Genomic DNA, 22,996 nt, shown 5'->3' with positions numbered 1-22,996 from the left:
CTTCTTTTCAAAGAAAAGTACAGTATTACATTTTAAAATGGAATGGTGAGGGTGAAAATGGACTTCCTATACGTTTTGAGGTAAAAGAACGAAAATATACTATTCACTTAAATGGGGTTTCTATATATATGTTTCTATAACATGTTCTGACTTACTGAATACCTGATTCATCAACACCCAGCAAAAAATAATGAAGATAGATTGATGAAAATTTGTATATATTTTCTTCTTAAGGTGTAAGTGCATACTAAGAAAGGATTTTTCGAAATTCCGAGTTTAAAGGATTAAAATGGAGTAACAGTGAGATTTACTATATTTTTAATTTATTGGTAACAAATTAATATTTCAACTTAAAGTTTGGTATGTGTAATTTTCATGAAAATATCTAAAACCAAATTACTCGAATTTTAAATTTCAACCATTAAAGTGGTGAAGAAATGTAAAAATAGTTTGAAGAATGATTTCAAATTTTCTTTATTTTCGATTGTAATAAAAACGAGATATTGACTAAATTAGGGCTTGCAATATTCTTCAGATAAATACGTAAAAATCATTTTACTAAAATTCTATACACAATAGATACCTGTTACTTGATTAAAAAAAAAAAAATTGAAAGTAATTAAAAAACAAAAAAAGAGAATGGAAGTACGGTCACCTCCTAGTGTTGTTTACCGGGTAACGCTAAGAACCGGGAAAAATACATTTTTACTCGTATGAAAGACGAGTAAATAACTACAACTACTATTTTTAAGATGGAGGCCGACTGTTTTGAAACCCGCATTCTTCAGATCATTCAAAGTTGCGGGTCCTGAACTGACCAAACTGTTGCTCTGAAGAGATTAAACTACACTAATAGTTTTTTATAGAATGAACCGATTAAGGAATGAGGAGATAAGAAGACAGCTAAGTGTGATGCCACTATTGGGTACATTAAAGGAATATCGTAAAAGATTGACCATTTGATGCGTATGCCACATTGTAGACTTTCTTCTCAAGTATGGATATACAAACCGACCAAGAAAGCGATGGATGCCGGAGCAGGCCAATGAGCCTAATCCATCCATAACGGATGATGATGAACAGTCTTTAATTTTTTTCTTATCGTTATTATTCTCATAATAATTAGTTTAACGAACACCGAGGTCTAGGGAGCAGAGTCTCCTGACTAGATCGGAAGGGTGAGCAAAGTGAGTCATAACTCGAAACGCAAGTAACCATATTGCACGGACAAAGCTGCAACGGGGATGCTAGTATATATATATGACTACGTATAAACCATTTTAACTCAAACATCTACAAAATTACTGGATAAATTTTTTGAAATTTAGATATGCTGTATTAGTGTATCTGAATCAGAACTCGTGAAAATTTGAGTAAGATTCCCTCCCCTGGGCCGAATCCTGCAGTTAGATATAACACAGCCCAGGGGAGTGTCATATACTCTAACGAGCCTCTCCGTCTCGGCCCGCCGGTCAGATTTTACTTTGCGCCCGCCTCAAACCCCGAAAGTAGGCTCCATCAGGCCCGGCTATGCCGTCCCTGGGTCCCCATTTCGGAAGCTCAGACTCGGCATTTAAGCCAGCACCTCTAACAGGGACACCCCGAGTAGAGCATCCCCGCCGGAACTCAGTCTTTTTCGCTCGGGGGTTTGAGAGTACCCGTGCCTCATCGCTACCCCCAACTCGTGCAAGCACGAGCGAACGGCAGCTCCGCAGAGGTCTGTCCCTCATTCTCGAGCTCCTTCTCCGAAGAACTCTCGTCACGAATCCTGCGATGGTATCAAAATTCTTGCAGCTCCGCAACATGGTGGTGATGATTGTATCAACGCTGAGCGGTCCGGTAATCACCGAGCAAGCTAGGCCGAAGACCCCATGGCTGGTCAGGAGTTGCGAGTAAGATTGGTCGAGTTGTTCTTGAGTTACGCTCAAATTTTTTCAGTTTGAGTTACGCTCAAACTGAGCATAACTCAAACTGAAAAAATTTGAGCTGAGCAAGTTAAAAACGTGGTTCATACATGCTACAAATAGAAACGTTGACGTTTCTTTATCTGTAATATCTGCTATTAGTAACAGTAAATCAAATTAAAAGAATATTAAAATTAAATTAAATTAACGAAATGTCGGTCTTCTTGTATATAACTGCGCAAGATCTTTTTTAACGCTTCTTTTTAAGCGGTTATATAAATTTATTAAAAGTGTATATATAGAAAATTAATTAATAAACCATTTCCAAGAATTAACCGCGTAAAAATAGTGGCTTACCAAGTTGGTTATATTTTACCAACATATTTGGTCATTTTGATCGTTAAAGTCATTCTTTGCAAACCGCACTACAATTAACACCATGTATGTTTAATCAGCTATGTTAAATAAACTAGATCAGAAAGTTTTAACGTGCATTAAAAACCAAATTAAAAACTTGTTGATCAGTTAGATATTATAATACCTGCACTAAAAAAAAAAATAAACCAGATTCTAGTATTTCATTTTAATTATTATTTTTCTTTCTTTTGTATTATAACTGAAAACAGTTATATCTAAATTATTATTCGATATTTTAGAACAGACGTATGGGGGGATTTGTATCAAAAGAGGGTGATGATGATGGTTTTAAGGGATGTTGAAGAGGGATTTATTTGATTTATTAATATTGCAGACAGTTTGACGGGTAAATATCTCCCATATTCGGCTCTTTCAAATTCAATTGAAAAGGAATGAAGAGAAATAAAAAACCATTATCTAGGTAAAATACACGATGGAATTCATCTGCTGCTGGCGAGTGGAGATAAATGTTAGACTGGATACATTGGTTGACTGTTTTGTGTCAAGTCTATTATGATATAATAGTATATAATAAAGCAATATATAAAGTTTCTCTAACGCGGCTTTTGTTACTTTTCAATCTATAAAATTACAAATAAAACGTACCGTAGACGAGGATAGAATCATTATTTTAAAAAATACTCTCAACTTTATTTTAACATTATATTCTGCAGTTATTTTTATAGCCGTAAATCGTAAATGAAAGGATTTTAATTAACATGTATAAGGAAGAAAAAAGTGTATAAAAAAAGTAAATTGAATAATGTAAATAGTAAAAATTACTTTCATTAAATGAATTTTTCGTTTCGTCTTCCTACTAAGAAAAGGTTTAAAAGTGTTTTAAAAAACCTTTCGGTACGCCAGAAGGCGGGGTAGATTTCACCAGTGCTAAGTAGGGGATAAAAAAGATTTTCCACCTTAAATTATAGAAAAACTTCAAATTTACTCAATACGACAATGGTTGCACGTGAAAAAAGTTTTATATGTTTAGCATACGACAAGCCTCATCTTCTTACAATTCCAGTAATATTTTGGTCATCCCTTGCCATAAGGGCTGGTTATATCAAAAATTGTTTCAGAAAACGTTTTAGATAATGTTTAGAGGACTAACGATCACTTTAAACCGATACGATACCTGTACCTATTGAAGGAGGTATGGTTTTTTTTGTCTTCGAAACCCCAATTTTTCCACTCCGTAGGCCAATGGTTTGTGATATTCAAAAGCTTTGGTTTTAGGCCATTATCCAAAGAATAGTAGACACTTTAAACGAATACGATATTTCACTTAATAAGAAAGTTATAGCGATCTTTTGCTTTTTCGAAAAAGCCCTCCCATTGTCCGATTTTGCCCGTTAACAAACTCGACCGTGATTTTGGGCCGATATATTTTATGTATCAATTTGAAAGTTACTGGCGCAAAATTAAGGCAGTTATAGTTTCCACAAGAAAGTGAAATACATATATATATAAACTATGCTTATATATAATATAATATAAATATATATATATATATATAAACCTTCGAAGTGACAGTGGTTTTGGGGTCTGAGGGATATGAAACGCAAAGGCATGTCGAAATTTTCCGGAAGTCGAATCATGGTACCCATTATAATAGGTAGCTTTCTTTTGAGACCTACCTAAAATGTATTTTTATATACTGCAAACAAGCAATTTTCGTTAAATAATGTTTAGGGAAAATAGTTTAAATAATACACCATTATAACTTTGTGTTTCTTTCTTTTAATGAATAGAATGTTTAAACAATTTGTTAAATATAAAAAGATCCTTATTATAGCTGATCTTCTGTTAAGCCAAAACATCTACGTTAAGTATAAATAAACTAAGAAAGAAATTATATTTTTAATGACGTAATTCTCTACTCCGAAACAGCATTGTATTTTATTACATTAGAAGAAATTAAAAGTGTATTTAAGCGATGTACATCTCAATTCCTGGTTGAGTTTTTCTAAGTTATCGGATTGTCAGTCTCATAAAACCAATTAACGAATTACAAGCATAGAAGTGGATATCTACCTATATTCAGTATTGAAACAGCTTATTACTGTTCAAACATTTGTTCGAACTGAATTAATATATGTTGCATCAAACTGTTTTTCCTCTAGACAGGAAACAGTAAAGAGGTGGGGTTCAGAGTCTTTAAGGAAAACTTTGGCCCAAGCCTACAATTGTGAGGAAGTATCCAAATGAACTAACTATATTTACTATTCAGCAGAAATATTTAGTATTCAGCAGAAATGGAGAGCGAAAATAATAATAGAAGACCATTACCACAAAATTAAATTATTTAATTATTTTTTTATTTTTTGACATATAAGCAATTTAGCTAACAGATTTATTTACTAGAAGTCTTTGGATTTTTTCACTCAACTGTCACTGGTATCTGTTTCTACAATAAATTTGCTGGTAGAAACGTTCCTTGTGTTCATCACTGATGCGGAGAAATTCTCCGAAATGAAATCCGAGCGAGTAAAATCCAAGAAATAATTTTTTAGGGACATATTACATCCTACTTGTTTATATGACTGTAATAATTCATCCTAAATGTCACGGTGGAATTCATGTTTTCCTAAATCGTTTTGCATAACACTTTTAAAGGACATGTATGTTGATTTTTCTCAATTTGGCTAAACAGTTCTTTGAACTGGTCGTGTCTAATCAGAGTTCTTTTTGGAAACCAAGGAAAAGAACCAACTAGGAAAAGAATAAAATCACCATTTTTATCGACCGCCTTAACCAAGTTTTGAAAAGCCCTAATTTTACATGAAATGGAGGTAGAAGAATCATTTCCATGTTAAATTAGTTGACGATGAACACTTTTCTATCCGGACTAAATGCTTCACGCTTTGGCCATTCGTTTCAGATAACTATAATGACTTTTCGGTACTTACATATTAGCCTGTCGACCAATAAATTGCAAACTTTTGGGTAATTGTTAATATCAGCCGATATAACCATTTATATTTACTTTATAAATATAATATAACCAAACTTAATCTACGGTCGCTTCGTTCGCTAACTTTGAATAATTAATACAATAATATTTTAAGTATTATAAATTCAGTAATTATTACTATTATTTTTTATTTAAATAATCAAAATATTACTGTTAATTAGTCGCGGTTAGCGAGCGTAAGTTAAGTTTGGTTAATCTATAACTATAATTATAATCAATAATGTTTATAATTACATATTATTAACATTATACGTTTATATAACTTAAATTTTCCTAATTAACTGATTTTTAATATGTAAAATATGTTAATTAAGGATTTTTCTTATCACTGCTGTCTAATTCATACAAAAATTAACAAATTTTAGAGTAGCCAAGCTGCAAACCCATTAATAACGCGATAATTTTTAATCGCAACATATCGAGTTAAGTTTATCGTTATTTTTTTAAATTTTAAAATCCCACACACACAACAAAAATCAACCGGATGATTTATGCACTCCTTGACATATTTATTTACTAATATAACATACCTGATACAATAACTGTAAATCACAAAGCAGAATGAAACCTCAGTAGTGTACACTCACTGTCGTTCTAACAATACTGGTGTGTTAATTGTATGACAGAATAAAGTTCTGTGCTGAAATGTAGGGATCTACAGTAAATGTAGATCATGTAAATCATGTAATGAATCATGCATATACAGTTTTTGCCTTCATAATATTATGTTTGTACCCTACTCTCTGTTAGAGATGATTAAAATATTCTTTTATGTACGTAAGTTAAAGAAAAAGACATAGAATTTCGTAAAATCAATATTTAAAAATATTATCACTAAAAACTGTGATCGATGGATTCTGAATTCATTTTTCAATTCAGCAAAAAGGTTACATTAAGAACAAAATAAAACTTTCAATCGCCAAAACTTTGTTTATTAGAGTAAGCGGACACCGAATTAACTTGCAACCTTTTTTTTTGTATGAGAAATGTATTTCGTCCCATGAGAAAAACCCCAAGTCTAACTGTAACTAGAACTCAGTCCCACCCGAATAAAACACTATTTGTAACAAATTTACATATGTCAGTTATTTCATAACCGACCAGGTAACTAATTTTTATGATATACGATTTATTACGAAAATTATCTTTTAATTTAATTATTCTTATTTTCTTAAAATTATTCATTTCTAAATTATACACATGTTCTTAATTTTAATAATAATTTTATATATATTTAATATTGTTACGGAATCTCAACTTTTTTTTTAGATTGCTTTTAAAGCATTTTTTTGGTACATAATTGATTTCAAACAATTTTTTTTTAATTTAATGTAAAATAACTTGATCTTTTATTTTAGTTTTTTTACTTCGACCTTTACTGATCGTAACTTTGATGATGAAATTAATCTTTTGATACATGTTTCATAAAATCGATGTTTCCCATTTTGAAGTTAAGCACGCCATCCAAGTATAAAACTACCCACCAGTAGTAGAAAAGTAAAATTAATTCGGTCACAATTTCCGTGAAAAAACTACTTAAGATAAACTTATTTTATTAATTTTTAATTAAACAATATGAAATAAGAAATTCATAATTACCAGAAAGGAAGAATACTGCTGTAGATTTTCAAGTTTATCCAGAAACAACCATTCAGAGTATGTGTATTGTTCTTGGGTAGTTTGTATTTCAATTTTTGTAACCTGAAAAATCCCAATTTTTTAATTAATTAAATAAACCATACCGATTAAAAAGAACTAACAAATGAATTAGAGACTTACATGTGTGTTGAATAAGTAATAATAGTAATAGTAATAATTAGATACATAAATAAACCAGCATATTTTAATAGGAAATCAAATTTAGTTAAGATGAATAAAAAAGAGGAGGTTTAATTACGACTGATGTATTTAATAGTTTGTTATCCATATCCTCAATTGTTTAAAAACAAATAAACTATAAAAAATTATTTCTGTAATTTGGCTAAAAATTCGCTTTCTGTTGGAATTTCATCTATATCTGTTTGTAACTTAAAAATTAGAGATAATATTCTTGTACCTTTCTCAGCTAATCAGTACAAAAAAGCACGCCATTGAGAAAAGAACTTAAAGATTTGTAATAAGAACTTTCAGACACAAAAATAACAGAGTGTGAAATATAATCTTTTAACATTAATTTAATCCTGAATTTTCGTAAGAAATCTTGCCGACTGCAACGACGAGACCAACCGTTGAAAAATTTTAACTTACATCTAAGCAGTAATTTTTCAGTTTTTCTTTGAATTTTTTTAGAATAACAGTGCATTTTACGTAAATATAATTTTGAAATTAGTACAGATATAACCGATTCTAACTAAAACAAGGTGACAAAACGAGAAAAAATAAAGCAAATGAAAATAAATATACAAAAGGATGAAATCAATTCATAATCAAAAACAGAGTTTGAATAAAATTTAAAAGATAGAACATTTTAGAAGACAACGCTGTAAAATAGCTCTTGAGATAAAATTTTATCAATTACTTTTTTAGACATAATATGAAAGTTTTATAATTAAGTAATTGTATCGTGTCCTTTAAACTCTTTCATACATTATAATCAATTTAACTTGAAAAAATAATCATAATGTTCACACTGACGATAGCTGAACAACAATTTCAGTCGCGGAGCTACTCGTTGGTTGTGTAAACTGTACACATTAAAAGTAATACCGGATAGCCAATTATTAATAATCATTTCCTTTATTTACTTTCAAAATTAATATTTCATTAATTAAATTGCAATGAGTTATAATAATTTATGTTTTTAGTTAATTTCAGTTCTTAAATGTATATTAAATATGTCTAGCTAGAACAATAAAAATTTTGCAATGTTGTTGCTAATACATCTTAAAAGAAAGTAAGTTCATATAATTAATTCTAAAAATAATTAAGATCAGCTGGTTCATTAACAAATAAGAAGAAAGAAGAAGATGACAGGAGAATGTTTACATTAAGCAAGAGGACAAAGAAAACAAATGAATCTGAACAATAGCTTCAAGAGAGGTTTTGGTAACGACATAAGTTTTATAAAGAAACCGCATCATATAATATCCGCATTATAAAAACATTTTTGACTAAACGTAAACAAAATAAGTAACACAGATGTTTTTCATCTGGATTCTTCTTTCCCAACTTTTCCCACTTTTTATATTGGCCCGCTGAATGATGTCAGTTTGTTCCATTCTTCTCTCACACAGATTTTCCACTCTAGTAATTCCAATTTCTTCAAAATCCTTTCTCATGCAGTCCCGCATTTTTTCTTTAATCAATCCTTTTTCCTTCACGACTATATTTAGATTTCTGTCACTTTTTTTTACATAGTCCTTTCTTTTCATTATGTGGCTTAATTATTTCAGGCCATATAAAAAAATCTAACCTCCCATAATTCTGTTTGTTGGCTCTCCTTTTGATATCCATTGCTTGGCTCATCCCTGATCATTTTGTTTTCTTATTTCTAATTAGCTCATCTAGACTGAAGGAGGAATCTATTTGAATTTAAAATTTAACAAATTCAAATGTTTTGGTTTCTTGTTAGATAAACGAAATCAAAAGAATAATAATTACAATTCAGTATAAAAACATGTATCACAAATTGTATTTTATTATTTACTTTGTATTTATTAAATTGATGAATACGTAACGTACATCTTCAAAAAATTATAACTAGAAGAGAGACCAACTGATGTTTTTTTTTTTTAATAGATACTCGTACATACAAATGACGAATTATGTGAATTAATGACTTTTAAGAGGAATTATAGAAATATTCCAAATTATTTAAAAATTGTTATATTTCCTCTTTGAAAACAACTATTTCATTATCACAAATGACCTATTTATAGAGTTACGGTATCAAAATATGCAAATCTCAATTAGATGGGACGCCTCTCATTGGAAAATTACAATAATCCACAAAAATACACGTATAGTTAACATTTTAATATCAACTGCTCATTTTCTTCCCAAAGTGACTGGAATCAGTGTTACGTTAAAGTAAGCGAATGATACAAATGTGATATAAAAATGCAAAGGCTCAGGGATTTTATATATATATATTTTTAAACAGCTTTTATTTTAATTCAATTCTGTTAATTCTAATATGCTGATATTACATAAAAATATCAGCATAAAATATTAATTCTATGCTGTTAAATTCTATTTATAAGTGGCAATTTAAATCTATTTTATGTAAAATTCATAATTTAAATTATTTAAAGTAAAATTAATTATGATGTTACATCTGAGACGTTTAATGTTCTTAAACTCCTCTTAGAACATGCATTTGCAATTTCGTCTCAGAATTGACATGTTATGGTTGATTACATAAAACAATATGATGCATAAAATAATTTTAGTTCATATTATTTTATATGAAACATATTACTTTTATAATAACATTAACTTTGGTGCGTGTAGAAAGTCAGGAATTATTTTATTATGTTTCAACATTAGACTTGACCTAGTACAAGTTTATTCGGTTTTAATAATTTAGCTAGATAAAATATTCATGAAGTAATATAACAAAGAAGGTTTTACTCTAGATGCTACAAATTTTTGTGCATAAAAACATAGTAGCAACTTTAAATTAGTTAACCCGGACACAACTCACTAAGCAACAGACACAGCCACTTACCTTATAATATTATATCTACACAAAAAAATCGCATTACTAATTTTATACACAACTTTTAAAACATTTCTTAAGTTCATAACTCTGTAAACAACATCAAAGAATTTTTTTGTGAAAATAGTTAAAAACTTTGGACATTAAAAATTTTTTCCTAAAAAATTTCTGTTTACACGATTTGCGAATAAATAAAAAAATCATTTTAGTAATAACAGAGCTAACCCACTAAAAATTTTAAAGAAGTTTTGTTCCAAGAAACGATTTTAAAAAACTGCTACTTTTATTTTAACAGAAAAGATTTTAGTTTAATTTACATCTATATTATTATATAAAAAGAAAGAGGATTTTTGTTCGAGATAAACAAAAAGACTACTCGCTCAATCACAACAAAATTTTTACCCTTGTTTCTTGTCATAACTGAGTTGGTTTTTAGATATATTTCATCTCGAAAAGAAATATGTAGTAGTAAAGATTTGCCGGTTGAAGCACAAACTTTAATGAATTGAATTAATGAACTGTAAACTGTGAGTCTCTATCACTGTGTGAGTTTGAACGGAATGATTCGATCAATCGAACGAATAATATTAAAAAAATAATATAATTAAATTTACATTAAATAAAATAATATTAAATAATTTAAAAAATGTCTGTTTAGTTGTATGTGAGCGCCTCATGGAAGGGTAGAACAATCACCACCATCAACTGGTAACAAATTGAGTGCCCCTTAATATAATTAACATGTAGAGAACTTTAAAAAATAACAAAAAATATTGAATAACATTCATTAGAAATGATGGAAGAGTATTGAAGAAATACCGTAAAAAATAATCTAAAACGGTATATATATATATATATATATATATATATATATATATATTTTAAACACTCCCAGAGTGACCGATACAGCCTTAAAATATCACCACGATCGCTCCGGAGTGTCGTGGCAGCAGATTGCTCACCCTAAAATGTCCGCCCCAATGCCCCCATCGGGGTCCCTGGATCATAGGACCAATCTAATTTCCGCTTCTGGATATCCGAAATACCCCTCTTCAGGAGAGCTGCTCTTCCCGGCCTAACCTACTACGTTCCAGGCATGAATTTCACACGCCCTTCTCCTCAATGCGCTCTCTCATACCATCAGGGTTCTCCATGCCATCATTGGAAGCACCGCGACTCCCCCGCTGTTGCGTGCGGACGAGCCAAGGTGTCTTAGGCAACAAGGCTTCCTGGCCCTAGTCGTTGTCACGTTTCGTCTCGATTTCCTTATTTTTTGAATTCTCTTCCCTTTTTTTTTTTTTTTTTTACTCTAATATCTTCTGCTCTTCTTGGTATCATAATACCTCCCCCCCGTGTTGTGTTCAGCGCTTGATTGATTTCCTACAAGCTGTTGAGGATACAGAAGCTAGTAGTGCTAACATTATTTACAGAACAAAATTTGGAACATCGAATACAAAAGAATACAATCTAGATCACTAACCTAATTACATTATTTACAAACACATGATTATCAGCATAGCCCAGAACGTCTATGATCAAAAGCTTAGAGCCACAAACAATGGTGCCTTTGAGCACAACACAATTAGCTTATATTATAAAAATACACTGATTATTGCAAAATACGGTTTACAAAATATATTACACAATAAATTTGATACCTAACATATCTCAATTCGGCCATGATCGCCAGCTTAACGTAACGGGACATTCGCGCTCACCGGCACAACCAGTCGGTTATTAATATTACACAATATACACAAGACAACTAACATTTATACGTAGTATTTACAGGGAACAAATCGGTGACGACCAGTTCAGCACGACCCACACTAGTGCCGATTGTCACCGCCAATTATATTCACAATTATGCATGTAGGGAGGAGCACAAGTCGTGCTTCCTTCCAACAGCGGGGGAAGTCTCTCTTCTCCAGGACGGTGTTCAGAGTGTCTTAACATCGCCCCAGGATGTCATGCAACCAGGCATTTTATCAGTGCCGCAGGTACTCCATCTAGTCCTAGACTCTTCTTCGCGTTGATTCTGGAGGGGTACACTGTGGCTCGTCCAGCAAAAAGCGCTGCTCGTGGCTTCCATCCTGCTTCACCCAATACCCGTCAAAGGCTGGAAATAGCGACTGAACCACCCGTAGGATCTGGCCACGAGACAGCCTGGGGAGGCGTAGCCCAAACTTTTTCATCGCGATCTGATAGGTCTTTCCCCAGGTGTCCGCGTCCAGTTTCCCCACTAGTCTTCGCCTTGCCTCCATTTTGGCCAGCCTTATCGCGTCCCTCTCATTACATCTGAATTCCTTATACCCCTCTTGCAAGTCCTGCAGCTGCTTAGGTGGAGTATTACGACGTCTTTTGGCCCACATAAGCACCCTCCTCTTCTTCTAGGCCTCTTTCCGGAGGGACACAATTTCAGCTGACCCCAACAAACCTATCTTCTGTGTTGTCTCGTGCGTTGTGCTGCTTCTTTGCAGTTTCCCTTCGGCATAACCATCAGGTCTTCTGGGATTAGGGGTTAGGTATCAGCTACCTCCTCGATCACTTCGTCTGCTACCCTCTACAGTTGTGTTTCCGTGTGCTTTTATCGCTGAGAGAGTGTATGGTGGCGTGGTCGGGCATCTCTGATCACAAAGAGCGGGCTTTGTGATCACTGCCGCTCTCCACTTCACTCACCTTCTACCTCTTCCCAATTGGGATCAGTCCCTCCGGTACTGTTGTTATATAGAGGACTGATCCCTCTCCCCTGCTCGTGAATGTAGGGACAGCAGGCTCATTCATGACGCCCATTTCAAGTGACGACAATAGCGTAGCCAGCTCGTATCCTCTGTGTGTGGACTGTCTGCCCCCCAATTTTACACATTCTGGGTTTAGGTCCCCGGCTAGTATCACTGGTTTTCTTGTTCCTATTATAAGTCGTTCCAGGTCTGTCAGGAGCTCCTGAAATCTATCCTGGCCGCGGTTGGAAGATACGTACATGCTGGTCAGCATGTATGCTGGTCAGCATGTATGCTGGTCAGCATGTATGCTGTTAGCACCGTAGCCACGAAGCCTTTAATAAATATGGTGCGTTTGACCGCGTATCTCCCAGACACGGTATATTATTTATTATAAAATATCGTACATGAAATTTATTTACCTGATATTCGATCGGTTTAGCTAAGCGATACATTAACCTGAAGTACGTATAGCGTATGCAATAAATAGCAGGGGCAAAAAGTACATACAGAATAATTATTATTATGTTTTATTATTCCTTTGGCTTACATTTGATTTATTGGTATTATCTATTCATTTGATTTACAATTAAAGAAATATGTAAGATATTAATTCCAAACCAGTTCACCTAATACTCAAAAATATCTAGAAGTACTAAAATTTGTAATAAAACTAAACACTATTACGGTCATTTTTCTAAATTTTCAGAAAGAAACAACATGAAAAAAATCTGTGTCTTTTAAAAAAGTAATTTTTTTAACCTATCCTATGTACTAATTAGCATTTTATTTGCTAACTTTATTTATATTTATCCTCAATTAAATAAGGGCATTAAAGTTTTTTTTATGAACATTTTTAGGAGAATTAGATTTTAGTTTAATTAAGAAATCGATCGCTTGTTTTTCTAATCAAAAGGTTCCTACTTCAATTAGGCTCTGGCTGGTTAAAATTTATAACTTACAGAATTATATGTAATACTAGATAAATAACATATGCATACCACATTTTAACTAATTACGGAAGTTAAATGCATCCGGATATGGTACAAGTCATATCATCCTCTTATTTGCAGTTAGCTGTGAAATTATACTTTACTACAAGTCGCATCCATAAAAAGTAAAAAAAATCAAAACAAAAAAATTATTTTTCCAATTAATCGTTGAAGTTCAAAAAACCACACGTCTTATGAATGGTAGGCCTGAATCTATACAAGACTACACATTACATTTGTGTGTTATACATATAATTTTTATCTCATTTATCCCTGGGGGTGAGGGTTGCTTATTGTTCACTAGTTAAATAGATTACCACATACAAAGTAGCAAAATAAAACTAAGTTTTAGTTTTTCGTATAAAAGTTGTGTACAATTTGCAGCTTATAGAAAAAACTAACAAAAAACATGAACTTTGTAAGAGTATATAGTTTTATTACATAATTGAAACACATACATATTGTAACATGCATGTGTTCATAAACACGTTTTATTAAGCAAGTAAAAACACAAATGTTCATAAAATTGAATACACTTTATTTATCTTACAAACGTTACGTATTGTAACAATTTCATAAAACCTGTTGTTTTTTTTTTGTCATTTTCATTATAATTTTGTTTTTTTTATCAATCAGTTGATTGGTTTGATGCTGTTGCCTAGTCCTTTTTGTTCTGTGTTAATTTCACTGTATTCATTACACCTATATCGTTCGTTATATGATTTATATACTTTAATTTTTGCCATTCACTACAATTTTTACATTTTCTTTATTCCTTTATTACTAAATTAACTGATTCTGGGTATTTAAATACATCAACCATCAATTAGTTCATTTTTTTACAAGATTCTGGCACGAACTACATCTTTCTACTAAAAAAAAAATAGAATATTTTGGGATCTTTTTTTAAAATTGTAAGATTAATTACATTTTGTAAATATATATGAGTATTAAATATAAATATAGTACAGATCATAATTAGTAATGAAGACATACAGCTTCGAAAATACTGTTCTATAAATTTTTATGAATAAAGGTCAATGTAAAAGTGACATTTGCAAATTATTTATTTTTAAATTTAATTTGAATGATTTTCAGTGCACTTGCCCAAATATCTTCATCATGATGTATCTAAAGATTAAATTTAGATTACATAAAAATGATTCCGCCAGTTTCGAAGGACGGAGTATAGACGCAAGCGTTTTAATAATAAGAATTCATCCGTACAAAGATAATCTCCTTTTGCAGAAATAATATAAGTAGATGAATGAACAGCAAAATTGACAAATCACCAATAAATAAGAATTTTTTTATCTCAATTATTAATAGGAAATTAGATTCAATAAAACATCATTATAATTAGTCAATTAAACGGTTTAATTATTTAATAATCAAACCTTATGTACTATTAATAATGGTAACATAATACACTTTGAATTTAAACGGTATATTTTTATACTGGGTCAAAAATATTATATGCTTACGTTATATCACACTTTATAAGAAAGCTACGAATTCGTTTTCACATTTTATTTTTAGATAGTAAACAAATTTTAAGTGAAATATACTTGGATTTATTCCAGACAAAATCTTATTTTATAATGAGTATAAGGCAACATGCGTGTGTGTAATTTGAGGGCGCACAATATTTATATATATATAATATACTAGCACCTCCGTCCCAGCTTCCCCCACGCTATATGGTTACTTGCCTATCCCATTGCGGTCAATTTTTTTCTTTTAATGTTTTTAATCAAGTAACCGGCGGTAGGTGCAGCCAGTCACGTCGTACATAGTATAACAGCTGCAGTAGGTGTGTTGGTTGAGTCGCCGCGCCGAACACTGTCACATTCCTTAAAAAAAATCGAAAATGTTTTATTTAGATATTTATCTGAAGAATATTTGTAAACCCAAACCTAATGAATATCTCGTTTAGTATAGTCGGGAAAATTTGCAAATATTGATCAAAATTTGTTTACTTTCTTGTTCACTTTCAAGGTCGAATTTCGAAAAACATTGAAATAGTTTTTAGATATTTATATGAAGATTAAATATTCTAAACATCCGTTCAGATCTTCATTCATTACCGGGTAATTAAAAAAAAAAAAATAACGGGGTTAAAAAAAAATTAAAAGTTCATTTTAACTCTACACTCAAAATTTCAAACAATCTAGAAATTATTTTTTAAATATACACATGATGATTACACACACCAAAAATCAAAGTTGATATCTTCATTTCTTATCGAAAAACTCCAAAAAAAGCAGTAAATTTCATTATTATTCCATTTTAACCCTTTAAACACGGAATTTAAAAAAAAAGTTTATAAGTGGGCACTTACACTGTAAGAGACCAGTACTTTTTGCTGGACGTTGATGTATCAGTCAGTCAGTCAGGATATGTTATTTTATACATATATATATATATATATATCAATGCGGCTACAATAATTTTTTAATAGCAAACTAATCTATTTATAAATAATTATTTAATCGCGAATATCGTTCATAGATTTTCATTAAATCCTGATAAAACGGTAAATAATTTTTTTTCCACGTTTATTTTAATTATTCATATACAAAATTAAACACACCAAAAATCAAGTTCATATCTACATTCATTTCTAAGAAATTGAGAAAATAGTAAATTTCATTGTTACACCATTTTAACCCACTAAACTCGGAATTTTAAGAATCCTTTCTTAGTGGGCACTTATATTGTAAGAAGAATGACCTTTGACCTTTTTTATTATATATTTATTCATCACTGTCACGGCTTTGCCCCCACTATACGGTTATTCGCGTTTCGCGTCGCGATCAGGCAATATTTAGCCGGTCATACTCGATCCGTCTAGCCAGATGGCTCTGCCCCTTGGACCCCTGCTGTGTTCATTAAACTCATGTTTGTGAGAATAATAATGATTACTAAAAATCAAAGCCTTTTCAATTGGTAAAAAAAATATCAGTGTATTGTAATTTCTTCACAGCAACAGATACAGAAAACCCGAACCTTCGAGTGATTTAAAAATGTGGGTTCCAAACCGTAGTTCTCGATTTTATAAATATTATTTATAACTAAGTACCCATACTTAATAGGGTAAAAATCTATTCGTGGCGTTATCCGACAAACATTAATAGGAGGTTACCGTGATCTTCGAGTCACTAGAGAAACTTCGTTTCTCATTTTTTCACACCAAAATATCAAATTGATATCAACATTCATTACCTACATTCATTGGCTACGTAAATATATTTCGTTTATTTCCAATTTTTTTGGAGGGCTGTCGCTGTAACGATCATATCCACGTCTATCTCATATGGTTTTTCAACAATTGTATTCAAGATTATCCATGCTGTCTTTCAAATTATATAATCAATGTTCTACAGTTTCTGTTCAAATTAGAAAAGATAAAGAGAGAAAGAGAGACAGAGCACTTTATTCTTCACTCTCTTTAATAAACATGGCATAAGTTGCTTGTTTTTCTTGGACGCCACGTTTATTGAAATACAACCCTACAACTGACATTTCCATTTAGTTCAACACAAAGATTAGGTATATAACAGGAATCACTAATCATACAGGACGGATTCCGAAAAGTGTTTTCTTTACCTAAGACATTTTAAACGCGTCACAACCATAAGAAAGTTTTGAGTGTAAAAACAGGTTAATCCATCCCTTTCTATGGAAAATAATTAGTTATACACACGATAAAACAGTAGATAAAAGATTTTAATAAGTAATTAATGGTAGAATTTAAATATTTTAGTTCCCAAACGATTTAAACGAAAAAATTGAACAAAAATGTCTTCGGAAAAAGTGAGAGCTCAAAAAATTAATATTTCTTTTAAAGTTGTGCCATAGGAAACATAATTTTGCCTCGCATATTAGAATTAGCGGATAAATTATATTTTGGTAATTCTTATAAATTAAAAATCAGTTATACGATATTTAATATAAAATACTTAAGGTAGAATACAGGTTATATTTTAATTATACTTTAAGGACTTAAAAGTTTTAGATTATTATCATGATTATTAATCATTGGCTTACCACCAGTTTTAAGCGCATTTGGCGACCGTCGTGACAAGGGTTGAAACGGTATTACTATATCAATATTAGATCGACAGTCCAATTGACAATAACTACCCGCATTCAAAAAGAGGATTATTATTCAAGATGGCGACTAGTTATGATCAATTAATTTTGTTCTCCGTATATTTGTTAATAATAATTGTAGTGAAATTTTCATTATATATAAATATACATATTTTTTTTTATAAGAAAAATAGGCCGTGCAAATTTTGTGCGTATTTTTCCGTTTAACTTGTGTAAACATTGACAAATATGACCTGCTTATCAGTAATGGTGCAATCAAATTTGTTTGTAACGGATGCTCTTGTATGGCTTGAGGTGATTCAACACCTGTTTCTGGTGTGGGTAATGTTCGTGAAAATTATAAGTTGGTGTATTATTGTTAAAGATTCCGACAGGAATGATTTCATTGAGATCAGGACTGCCTGTCGTTGTAGGAACTTGAATCCAGAATTTTACGAAATGATTTATGAGTTGGATAGAATCGTTGAAGTAATTTTGAATCGTTTAGAGAGTGCTACCGATGCAATTCAGAAATCGAATATGGAAAATGTTGTATTAAGGAAGAAGTTAGGATCTACTGATGGATTAATTCCTGTCGGTGACTTTGATGATAGCGTGTCTGTGGCTGATAATCCTGGTGAAGGTAATTCGATCTGTTTAGCGTAAGAAAAATAGGACAATGTCAGTTAGTTTTACTAATAATTCTGTTGATAATACTTTCTAGCACATTTCGGATCCTGTTAATGTGGCTAAAAGGTAAATATAACACTAAATCACCCTTCTTCTTCTTTCTTTTCCTATTTAGCCTCCGGGAATTACCGTTCAGGTATTACTTCAGAGGATGATATGTGTGAATGTAAATGAAGTGTAGTCTTGTACAGTCTCAGTTCGACCATTCCTGAGATGTGTGGTTGATTGAAACCAACCACGAAAGAACACCGGTATCCACGATCTAGTATTCAAATCCGTATAAAAGTAACTGCCTTTACTAGGAGTTGAACGCTGGAACTCTCAACTTCCAAATCAGCTGATTTGTGAAGACGCGTTCACCACTAGACCAGTGGGTCCGTCATACATGCTGCCGTGCGTTGATTTAACCACTTTTTATTTTTATCGCATATTGCAGTTCGGCAGTAAACTCTGTTACTTGACGTTTTGAATCGTTGTAGAGCGGATCAGACAGCATTATTTTTTTAGTAATTTTTGCAGTTATTTTTTTATTAATTCGAAATTTTTTATTAATTTCTTTTTGTCTGCAGTCATTTGACTGGTTTGATGCAGCTCTCCAAGATTCCCTATCTAGTACTAGTCGTTTCATTTGGGTATACCCCTTACATCCTACATCCCTAACAATTTATTTTACATATTCCAAACGTTGCCTGCCTGCACAATTTTAATTAGTTAGTCATTAGTTATTTAATAAATCGTGTGCAAGTGTAAGAGTGTGAGTGTGAAAGTATTTTGTGTAAACCAGTCGCAGTATTTTTTTAGACTTCAGTGTAGACTTAAAAAATAAATTCTAGAGGAAAAAGATTTGAAGTATGGAAGTATATTACTAAGCAAAGTGACAAATTATCTTGTAATTACTGCCGAAAGCAACTGAAGTATGTTGGCAATACGACAAATCTAAGAGAGCATATAAAACGAATACATCGTATTGTATTTTCGTGTTTTCCAACAAAATTACAACCTGTTATATTACCTTCTACGTGTCATATTGCCTTCTTAATCTGAAAAAGTCTTGTGAGAGAGAGAGACTATTGATGACTCATGGAAAAATTGCTCTCTTTTCACCGTTAAAGAACAAGCTAAAAAGTGTCCGTGACAATTAAAATTGTTACATTAAAGGATGAAACAGAATATCCCCTTCAGAAATTATTCATTTAGATAATTTAATTGTTGAAATGATAGTCAAAGATTTGCAACATATTTCACTGGTTGGAAATTTGGGGTTTCTTAATTTTACAAAAGCTTTACAGCCTTTGTACAACCCAACGAGTAGAAAAAACTAACTAATAAAATCATTCTACAATTTTATGCGGAATTCTCAAATAAAATAAAAGAAATGCTCTTTATGTTTATCATGTTGCTATTACAACCGACAAATGAACTTCAATAAAAATGCAAGCTTTTTTTTGAGAATTACAGCACAATTTTGTCAAACATAGCAAAATGCAATCAACAGTTCTTGAGACTGTTCAGCTTGAAAATCGGTATACGGCTGAAAATTTGTAGTGCATCTGAACAAAATTTTTGAAAAATAGCAGACATTTTTGAAAAAAGTTATAATAATTGTTACTGGTAGTACGAGTAACATGAAGAACTGCGTGAATGAATATCTAAAAAAAAAATCACCATCCTTGTGTTGCCCACATCCTTAATCTTTGTGAAAGTGATTTAATTCAGTAAAATGAAGAATTAATCGCATCTGAAAAATTAAAAAAATTGCAGACTCAGATCAATTTACCTCATTTAAAAGTGAAGCAGGATGTTGTAACACGGTGGAACTCTAAATTAATAATGTTACAGAGATTGTTAGAATTAAAATTTCCTTTATCTGCAGCAGTATCATTATTCCCAAAAGTACCAAAATTTATTGATGCGGATGAGTGGGATATTATCAGTGATGGGGTGTTACTGTTGAAACCATTTGGCAGTTTAACAGTTGAACTTTCGGGAAAAAAATATATTACAGTTTCAAAAGTTGTACCACTTATTAGAGGACTGCATTTTAGTAAGAAAAAATAAGTGCAGAACTGACACTGGGAAAATTTCTTCAAATGTCCTTATTTGAAACTGTTTATAGACGTCTTGGAACAATCCAAAAGCAGCATTTTTTTATCTAAGATTTTAAAAAAAGGATTTGGCGTTGAAAACAACGCTAAGCGTTGAGAAAAATTAATTTTAAAAGAAATAAAAAAATCCTTCAAATTCAAAACGCTGCCGTCAATAAAACTACTGAAGAAACACCGTTACAACAAGCTGCAAGTGGTTAAACCGATAACTGTTGGGAAGAATTTGTTTGCAAGGTAACAGAAGTGAAACATACAAAACTTCCAACAGTAACGGCCACTATCATGCTGCAACAATACAGCGAAATTCCTTTAATTCCCAGGTAATTCAATTTATAATAAAAATATTATGTAAAAAGGTTATGCTCGTTAAGGTAATTTCATCAAAAAAATTTGAATTAACATCCGATTCTAATATTTTATTAGGTAAAGTGACCCACGTATCTTCTGGGAAAATAGAAAATCAAACTGCCCAGAATATTAGCAACAGCAGCACAAAAAATATTTATGCGTACCGGCTACATCTGTCTCATCTGAGAGAATTTTTTCTAAGGCAGGGAAATTTTTAATGAAAAACGAAATATTGTCTGGGAAAACCTTTAATTAAATAATATTTTTAAATAGTAATATGTGCGAGTTTGGCAAATAGATAATATTTAGTATAATTAGTTTTGTATGATTTTTTAAATTTTTTTTAAGTTTATATTCGCTAATATTTTGTAAATGTGTTATAAGTTCGTACAAAGAACTCACCTAAATTACTTTGGATGACTTTTTATATAAATACAATTTAATTTAGTCTTTAACATGTTTAATTATATTTTTTGATAATTTGTGATAATCGCCTAATAGATAATATGTAATATTTATTAAGTATTATTATTCATATTTTTTTCTACTATTGTGTATTTTGTATTGTTTATGTGCATTACATTCAAATAAAAAATTAAATCATCATTAAAAAAAATATTATTAGTATATATAACAACTAATGATGTTTTTTTTTGCTTTTACGACCTCATAGGATCACTTTAGTTCAATTTCTGGGCCAGTCCATTTTGTAATCGGTTCTTCTTATTTCCGAATCGTGTGAATTATTTTATTCTTGATTCTCCATTTCAGTTTTGTTGTTATTTCCCAGTATAAGTTAATTATTTGGTTTGCAAGTCTGGTATTTTCTGCTCTAAGTAGGTGCCTCAAGAATGAAATCCTTTTTTTCCTGAAGAAATTTGTTAGTGGGGTTATTATTTTATATACTTCTTCATATGGGATTCTACTCGACTGTCCTACTATGTTTTTCTTGTTTATGCATTTTCTGACTATCTTCCTTTCTATCTTTTCGTCCTTTCTACTTCTCCAATTTTGTATGGTCCGAAGAGAGGCGTATTGTATTTCTGGAATTATTACTGTTTGGTAATGTCTGATTTTAGTTTTTGTTTACAGGCATATTTATTGTATATGTTTTGGGCAGTTATTAATGATTTTTTAAGTTTCTTAGTTCTTTCTTGCCAATTTATTTTCTCATTGATATTATGCGTTATAGTATCTCCTAGGTATTTAAACTTTTCCTCTAGTTCCACTTTCCGTTTACGTTTACATGATTAATGCATTGTGGATCTCTGACCATAATTTTAGTTTTGTTTGTATGATATTTTCAAACCTATTTTTTCAGCAAGTTGTTCTAGTGTTTCTATTTGGGTAGTAGCTTCTTTTATGTTGTTTTAGAGGAGGGCTAGATCGTCTGCGAAACCCAGGAAGTTTACTTTAATTTTTGTTCCAATTTTTATTCTTTCCGGATTTAATTTTCTCTATTCTCTAATGATACATTCTAGTGTGCAGTTAAATAATAATGGGAATAAACCATCTCCCTGTCTCAATCTCGTTTTTACTTCAAATGAATCTGATATATCTCCTCTGAATTTAACCTTTGGCATTGTGTTTTTTAAAGTTAGACTGATCGTTTTGATTAGTTTTGGATGCACACCAAATAAATTATGATTTATATAATGTTATAATAAAAAAATTACATGTAAAACATTTAAAATAAGTCACACAATTCAGTAACCGGGTGCAATAAATAATCACTAATATTAAGATATATAATGTCTACCAATAATTTTATAGTTGTGTGGATATTTGTTGAAATCAAACGATTAATAATCGTTATGGTACCGATTATTATATTGCAGTTCTTCATATTAATCGTATTTCTAATATTAATCATCGCCGAACGATTAATAATCGTCTTACAGAAGCGATTACTGTTCGATCGCTATTATGGGTATTGTATTAAATTTATATTGACTATATTACGTTAAGCACCAGCACATTATATATCGTACAATAGTAATGATGCATCAGGGAGAAGGGAATTGTATATAAACTATTATTAATCGTAAATAAACCATGTACTAATTATCGGGATTCGCCGGCCTCCGTGGC

At 31.3% G+C, this 22,996-nt stretch overlaps 1 protein-coding gene across 5 annotated transcripts in view; it reads right to left on the bottom strand.

Annotated features, from left to right (window-relative positions):
- Ac76E (adenylate cyclase type 2 Ac76E) overlaps positions 1-22,996 on the bottom strand; it is a 778,210-nt gene that overhangs the window by 439,881 nt on the left and 315,333 nt on the right. For all 5 annotated transcript variants that reach the window (XM_075368679.1, XM_075368681.1, XM_075368680.1 and 2 more), the window contains one exon: positions 6,895-6,996. The gene's annotated coding sequence lies outside the window, so the exon portion shown is untranslated. The remainder of the gene's footprint in view (positions 1-6,894; positions 6,997-22,996) is intronic.

Source organism: Lycorma delicatula, chromosome 6 (assembly GCF_047948215.1).
Source record: "Lycorma delicatula isolate Av1 chromosome 6, ASM4794821v1, whole genome shotgun sequence".
Taxonomy (NCBI): domain Eukaryota; kingdom Metazoa; phylum Arthropoda; class Insecta; order Hemiptera; family Fulgoridae; genus Lycorma; species Lycorma delicatula.
This window is presented reverse-complemented; position numbering and strand designations above follow the sequence as displayed.